This window comes from Octodon degus, unplaced genomic scaffold (genome assembly GCF_000260255.1).
Source record: "Octodon degus isolate 3935 unplaced genomic scaffold, OctDeg1.0 scaffold00031, whole genome shotgun sequence".
NCBI classification, from domain to species: domain Eukaryota; kingdom Metazoa; phylum Chordata; class Mammalia; order Rodentia; family Octodontidae; genus Octodon; species Octodon degus.
Genome location: NW_004524607.1, coordinates 13,321,298 through 13,327,740, shown reverse-complemented (window position 1 = coordinate 13,327,740; position 6,443 = coordinate 13,321,298). Strand labels below are relative to the sequence as shown.

At 48.4% G+C, this 6,443-nt stretch overlaps 1 protein-coding gene across 2 annotated transcripts in view; it reads right to left on the bottom strand.

Annotated features, from left to right (window-relative positions):
- Fbxl18 (F-box and leucine rich repeat protein 18) overlaps positions 1-5,884 on the bottom strand; it is a 30,054-nt gene extending 24,170 nt beyond the window's left edge. For both annotated transcript variants that reach the window (XM_023713433.1, XM_023713434.1), the window contains exon 1: positions 5,764-5,884. The gene's annotated coding sequence lies outside the window, so the exon portion shown is untranslated. The remainder of the gene's footprint in view (positions 1-5,763) is intronic.
- Between the last annotated feature and the right edge of the window lie 559 nt (positions 5,885-6,443).

Genomic DNA, 6,443 nt, shown 5'->3' with positions numbered 1-6,443 from the left:
CAGACGCTGCTGGTCAGGGGGGATGCCCTCCTTGTCTTGGATTTTGGCTTTCACATTCTCGATGGTGTCACTGGGCTCAACCTCGAGGGTGATGGTCTTGCCTGTCAGGGTCTTCACAAAGATCTGCATGTCTGCGTCTGCCGCTCGGCCGCCTCGTTTCTGGACCATCAGTCTTAACTGTCATCATTTTTGTTGCCTCTCCTGTCATGAGTCCTCAATTTACTTGATGTAGTTGAAACTTTGTAAAGCCTATCCTCCAAGAGGTGCTGACTCCGGAGAAGGAGTCATTTGATGAAAATCAGTGACAGCTGTGCTGCCAAGGCACCAGGCGCAGCCCACACGGACACAAGTGCTCAGTTAAACAGAGCTCTACTGCTGGACCTGAGAGACTGGGGTGAATGGCTCTACGGAAGTGGAGCTGCAAATCCAGACCCGAGTTCAGGGCTTGGAGAGCTGGGAGCATGTTCTACAAGATGTGTGTGAACAAATATGGATTTCTGTATGTGATCAAATGAACAAATGTAGCTTGTTGTGAACAAATGGATACACACTGAACATGGAAAAAAAATGAGATGTACCCTGAAAACAAGCCCTACTGTGTCTTTGGAACAAAAATTAATATAAGACCTTATTCGGCTGGGGAGACTGAGACAGGAGGAGTACAAGGTCTATACCAGCTTGAACCATTTAGTGAAATGGTCTCAAGATAGTTTCTTTTAGAGCCGGCCAAATAGCTCAGTGGATTAAAGCACCTTCCAGCAGGTGCAGGGGCCAGGGGCTTGATTCCCCAGGCCGGCTCCACCCCTGGGGCGCACTTAGGCAGCGATTGAGACTGGGTGTGGTGGTGTGCACCTGTAATCCCTGATTTTGGGAGGCTGTAAACAGATGGATCACTATGAGTCCAATCTAGTAGTGAGACCCTGAACACCCTGTAGACCCTTCCCTAAAAAACACACACACACAAAAAAAAAAAGATAGTTTCTTTAAAAGAGTCTACTGGATGGTTAACAACCTAAGTTTGCAGACCAAAATTAGAGAAAAAGGAGGGCTACAAGGAAAGCCAACTTTTTGGCCCTAGCCTTCTAAGGTCAATTAAGACTCAGGACATATGAGAACTTGTACTATAACGTCATGTACCTTGGTAGTGTCCCAAATTTTCTGATCAAGAAGATTATGGGGCCAAAGAGGAAAGTGATCGATGATGTAGAGTGTGCCTAAGGAGAGTCACATGGGGAGAAGACACTCTCTCAGGCTTTCACAGAGAGCACATTGGCCAAGCATTGGCTGTGACTCATCCACATGGCTGACACTGACAAAGGTTCTACAATCTGAGGTACAGGATCTCAGGACAAATCCTGAGGGCATTTCACTGACCTTCTCAGACCAAAAAGCTACAACTCTTGTTGCACAGGTCCTGCTTTACCTTGGTCTTAACCATCCAGTAGAAAAGTATGAAGACGAAATATAGGAAGTAAAGCCATGTTGTTATGTTGAGCTGTGGGGGACTCAGGTCAATAATTTCTGACATTGCCAGTTAAACAGAAAACCCAATGCTATTATGGTCTACTGGACTCTTTTAGAATATTTTGCTGAGTTTACACACCTATAATATTCAACAACGGAACTTAAAAAAAATTGGGGTATAACTATGAATGTCCATTTCGTATCTGTGTATTCAAAGTGGTTGGGATAGATATATAGTTGCATTCTATTAATGAATAGAATGATTTTTTCTAATGGTGTTTGTAAGTAGGATCACAAGTCTGCATCTTGTACAGCAATTAACCACTAAGAAGAATATATGCAGTGTATTATTTGTTGAAACTGTACTTTCGATTTGATTTGAAACTCTCATTGTTATGTTTATCAATAAAACTTTGAAAAGAAAAAGGAAAGAAATAAGCATGCAAAATTGGTCAAAAAATTTAAAAAGTATTAATCGATCCTTTCAATAAATCAATAGAAATCAGCAGTAAAAAAATTAAATTAAATTAAATAAATAAATTAAATAAAAGAGTCTAGGGGTGCAACGCAGTTCTAAAGCACTTGTCTATCACGCATGAAGCCCTAGTTTCAATACCCAGCACCATCAAAGAAAGGGAGAAATGCTGGAAGAAGGAAGAGCAGGAAGGAGGGAGAGAGGGAGGGATGGCGGAAGGAAGGGCAGATGGACAAACGACTCCAAGTGGAGGGGAGAGATGCCTGCACTGTGCTGAACAATCCATGCAGATGGGAGGCGTCAGATGAAGAACTGGATCATGCTTTGACAACTGCTGCAGCTTGGCACTGGAGGAACAGAAAGAGATCCCGTTTGCTGTCCTTTCCCTAATGTGTGAGCTTGCACAGACTAAGAAGTTGGGCGTGGGGGCACACGCATGGAATCCCAGCACTCAGGAAGCTGAGGCATAGCAAGATCCTGTCTCAAAAAATAAAACAGTTGAAATCATAAAGTGTGACCCAAGAGCTGCATGACTTGAATTCCCTCTCCCTCTTCTCTGGTCTCCTCACATCCAGTGGCATTTTCTGGACGGTCCCCCTGGCACCCAGTGGCCCCTACCCCAGCCGTTGCACAGGGAAACTGCTACTTCTTGGTTTCTTCAAACCAAAGATCCTTCCTCAGGGAGCCCCTCCAGGCATCCACCAGACACAACCCACTTCTCCTCCAGCTCCTCCTCCCCACTACCCCAGGACTCACACAGCCCCAGACTCAACTGCAATCTTTCCTAACAGGGATTTGTTGTCCTCGATGTTTTTGAGATAAGGATCTTGTTATGCTCCCCAGGCTGGTCTCATACTCCTGGGCTCAAGCTATCCTCAGCCTCCCAGAGTGCATGGATTTGCTTTTGACAGTGTGGCTGGAACACATCTGGCTCAGAACTATAATGTATCAAATCTGGGAAGAAAAAAAAAAGAAAAGCACTAAAGAAACTACCCAGGTTGGGCAGATGGCTCAGTGGAATAAGCGCTTCCCTGGCAAGCGCAAGGGCCTGAGTTCAATCCCTGGTTCCGCACCCAGGTGTAGCAGCATACACCTGTAATCCCAACACTCTGAGAGTCTGAGTCAAGAAGATCCCAAGTTTGAACTCAGCTTAGGCAATTTAGAAACTTAGAGAAATCTTGTTTCAGGAAGGGAGAGGCTGGGATGTAACTCAGTATGAAGGCCCTGGCTCTAATTGGGCAGACAGAGTAGCTCAAAGGAACTGAAAAGGGCTTGATGCCGAGAAAACCCCAGCTCTCCCTCTGAATGCCCTACTTTGACACCCCCCCAGGGGGCCCTTTACCCTCTGAGCCCAAAGCTTTCCTTTCCCACTCCAGTACCAGCAGTCTTCTCTGGGCCCTGTGTTACCTCAGTGCAAAAGTAGGGCCACAAATGAAGAACTAGTCTTTAGGATTCCAGCTGCCTCACCTCTTGCCATATCTCCTTCTACCAGGAAGTGCCTCCAACATGGCTAACAATACTAGCTTAATGAACAGGATCTTTAATCAGTAGTCTCTCTTATTCTTTGGGTTTCTATTACCTTTTGTAGAAAGAACAAATGAAGCCAGGTATGGTGGCCCATGCCTGTAGTCCCAGCTACCTGGACTGAAACCAAGAGGACTGTGTGAGTCTACAACTTCAGGAGCAACCTGGGTAACAAAGTGAGGTCCCCATCTCAAAAACAGCCAAGGATGATGGTCTGCACTCACAAGCTCGGGTACTTGAGATTACAGATTCAGGCCCAGCCCTGGCAGTTCAGCAATACCTTCTCTCCAAAAAAAAAAAAAAAAAAAAAAAGTGAAAAGGGCTGGGATGAGCTCAGGATGGTGGCAGCAGGCTGGGGGAAGATTCTGAAATCAGATGGTGGGGATCATTACACAATCTTGAACTGGCCCTGGTGGCACACACCTGTGCTATCCCAGTGCTGAGGGAGGCTGACACTGGAAGAATGCAAACTGGAGAACTGCCTAGCCAACTTAGCAAGACCTTGGCTCAAATTTAAAAATAAAAAGAGCTGATGTAACTCATAGGTAGAGTGCAATCCTCACCACTGAAAAAATAAATAAAAAGGAATAGAGATTTAGCTCAGTGAGAAGGCCTTAGGCTCAGTAACACCTCTCCTCCCTCCCCAAAAAACAAAAACAAAAACAAAACAACATGGAATTATACACTTTATTTATTTTGGGACAGGGTACTAGGACTCGATTGAACTCAGGACCTTGTGCTGAAATCATGGGTTTTGTGATATGTGACTTAAATTTCACATAAATAAAAGATATATATGGGGGGACACAGGGTCTCACTATGTAATTCAAACTGGCCTTGAACTCCTTCTATAGCCCAGGTTGGTTTCAACTACACAGCAAGCAATCTTCCTCTATCAGTTTCCCAAGTGCTGGGATTATAAACATGTGGCATCATGCCCAGTGCTCAATAAGTAAATTTTAAAACTTGACCATCTTAAAAGAAAGGACCTTGATCTCCTTCAGGGCAAGCAAGACACCTGTCTCCCTCCTCAAGCACGATGCAACAAAAGGCAGGCCTGGCTAGCAGGTGATCCACGTGCTTCAAACAACGGGGGTGGGGGGTGGGGGTGTCTTTTTTTAAAAATTAATTTATTTTATTTGTGCGTGTGTGTGTGTGTGTGTGTGGCCAGCTCAGCCCAATAGGGGGAGGGGCTGGCTGGCATGTGGTGCTGGGGGATTGAACCGCGGTCCCTGTGCTTTGCTAAGCCAGTTCTAAGTAGGTGCTTTAGACCACTGAGCCATCTCACCAGCCCCAGGGGGGTCTTTGAGGCAACACTCCCTAAAACCAAGGTACCAGACCCTCCCACACACACTCCACACCCTACTGCAATCTGGCAACACACACAGGATGCCCCAGGCCTCTTCTTCAGGGAGCTGCAGTATTCCAGCCCTTCCATCCCACCATCAGCCTGCAGCTGGGCCACATACCCTTCAGTGCCAATCAAGGACAAACTAGGGCCATTTCTGGATCAAATTCAAAATTCGCTTCAAATGGGGAGGAACTGTCGTAAAATCCCAGCCATCTTCCATATACCCTAACCCCCACCCATTGAAGAAAACCTTGAACTTCTCTGGGCTTGAACCCAAGCAAGCTTCTAAGACTCATTTGCTCAGTGCTCTGAGCCCTGCAAGATGACAGATATAAAACCATGTTCACATACAGGCAGGCAGGAAGCAACAGGAAAGAAGCCACTAGTCAGGGTGCAGATCTCCACTACGTCCTTGTCCGCCATAGACAACCCCATGCACCCTCTGACAGAACGTGATGGGTTGCCCCGTCGTCCCCCGATTTGTGCACCATTTGGAGAACGATTTGCAAGGTAATCCCAAGTTCTCGGGTAAAATGGCTTTTCCTCCATCCCCTCCACCAAGTCGTACAATAAGCAGGCCCCAGAGGGGCGGGGAGTGGACTAAAACTGAGCACTCAGAGATAGAAAAGAAGGTGGGGACAGGCACAGAGGGGCAGTGTACCAAGCCCAGGCACCGGGAAGAGAGCTCTAGGAGGCCCGGAGCAACCTGAAACTCACAGGGCGGATGGGGGAGACCCACTCTGGAGATCAGGAACGTAGGGCTGAAAACGGGATCGAAGACAGGGCGAGGGCCTGGGAGCACAGCGGGATCGGGCCAGGATGCGGCCAAGAGCACCCGCAGGGTCGAGAGGAAAGGTCCAGGAGAGAGGGGTCGGGTCGGAATGAGAAGGATCGAGGGGGGGCCAGGCCGCTGAGGCAGCAGCAGAGCGCAAAGGGATCCATGCCATACCTCTCCGGAGCTGGCCATGTCACAGGACGGCTGTGCCAAGGCCGCCGGAGCTGCAGCCCCAGGGCCCCTCACCTGCCCCGCCAGGGATGCTCGAAGCCGGCGCGTCCGCGGCTCAATAGAGACCCCGTAAGGGGCGGGGCTTCTCATCACTTCCGGCGCCCGCTGACACGTACTTCCGCTGGTGGCGAGCGGGCCCCGCGCGTCGCCATGTTGGGTGTGGCGCGGTCTGGTGCTTAACCTGGGCGCGGAGCAGCGTTTTCTCTGAAAATCCGGCTCTGAAAACCTGGCTGCGCTCTGCATGCCCTGTTACAGTCATCCTCGCCTGCACCTCCAGCACCAACGTGTCCCGGCCACCAGGCCTTTGTATTTGCCTTTTCCACTGTCTGCTGTACATCCAACACACCTGTCAGACCACTTGCGCACCCCGAGTAAAATAGCACTGCCCCCACCCTGACCTTCACACCTGCTCTACTGTAGGTGCCCCTCATGCTGTGTGATGTTCAGTATCTTTCTAAGCTGAAGATTGAACCCAGGGACTCTGCACTGGGCTACATCCCCAGCTTTTATTTATATGTTGGAGGATACGGTCCTGTTAAGGTGGTTCGTGTCTTAGTAACTTTCCTTTTTTTTGGGGGGGGGGTGGAAAAGTCTACAGGGTGTTCAGGGTCTCACTACTAGAT